The sequence below is a fragment of the Hipposideros armiger genome, unplaced genomic scaffold (genome assembly GCF_001890085.2).
Source record: "Hipposideros armiger isolate ML-2016 unplaced genomic scaffold, ASM189008v1 scaffold_216, whole genome shotgun sequence".
Classification (NCBI taxonomy): Eukaryota; Metazoa; Chordata; class Mammalia; order Chiroptera; family Hipposideridae; genus Hipposideros; species Hipposideros armiger.
The window spans coordinates 1,920,638-1,921,525 of NW_017731566.1; the positions used below are offsets into that span (position 1 = coordinate 1,920,638).

The 888-nt window shown below is 73.1% G+C and overlaps 1 protein-coding gene across 1 annotated transcript in view; it reads left to right on the forward strand.

Annotated features, from left to right (window-relative positions):
* Positions 1-532: 532 nt before the first annotated feature.
* CTBP2 (C-terminal binding protein 2) overlaps positions 533-888 on the forward strand; it is a 155,476-nt gene continuing 155,120 nt past the window's right edge. Inside the window, exon 1 of the mRNA XM_019654200.1 lies at positions 533-767. The gene's annotated coding sequence lies outside the window, so the exon portion shown is untranslated. The remainder of the gene's footprint in view (positions 768-888) is intronic.

Consider the following 888-nt stretch of genomic DNA (forward strand, 5'->3'; position numbering starts at 1 on the left):
TGCCCCCTGTGGCCGGCCCGCGCCTGACCTCGCGAGCCTAGAAGGCAGAAGCGGCCGGCGCGGGGGCCCAGAAGGAAGTTGGAGTCGCGGGGCGGGGAAGGGGGCAGGTCCGCGCCGCGAGCCTGGCGGGGGCCCGAGGAGGCCGGGGGCACCCCAGGGCGCTGCGCCCAGGCCCGCCCGGGCTCGCGTCCCCCCACGTGGCCGGCCGCACGGGGCCCCACGTGGAATGGGCGGAGGAAGAAGAGGAGCGAGGGAGGGCCGGAGTCCGAGCGGCCGCGGCGGGACCCCCGCCCCTGCCGCCAAGGCCCCCCGCGCTCCTCGAGGGCCTCCCGGGCGGGGCCCGGCCGGGGAGTGCCCGCCGCGCCGCGCCTCCTCGCCCGCCCGCCACGCCTGTGTGCACTTTCTCGGAGCCACTAATCCCCCGAGAGAGCCGATTTGTAGTGAGGAGTAGCTGTAGGGGGCGAGGCCGGCCCCTGTGGGTCTGTGTCATTGGTTTGCAAAGAGAGACCCCGCCTTTGCCCAAAAAAAAAAAAAAAAAGAGAGGAGCGAGCCGGCGGCGACCCTCACCTCGCCCGCTGCCCGGCTCCTGCGCAGCCGGCGGGCACCGGGAGGCGCGGCCGGCGCGGCGTCTTTCCCTTTCCTTTTCTCTCCGTGTTCCTCCTCCTTCTCCGGAGAAAACAAATAAAGAAGAGCAAATAGCCGGGAGGCGCTCGGCATCCAGGACGCTCCCGCCCCCGATCCAAGTTGGAATTAGCATCCTCTCGGGGGTGAGCGTGGCGCGGGGCGTGCGCGGGCCGGGGACCCCCGGCGCAGCCCCTTCTGGGCGGGCGGACGAGGGGCCGGGACCTGGGTGGGGAGGCTTGGGAGCCGGGTGGGCGGAGGAAGGGG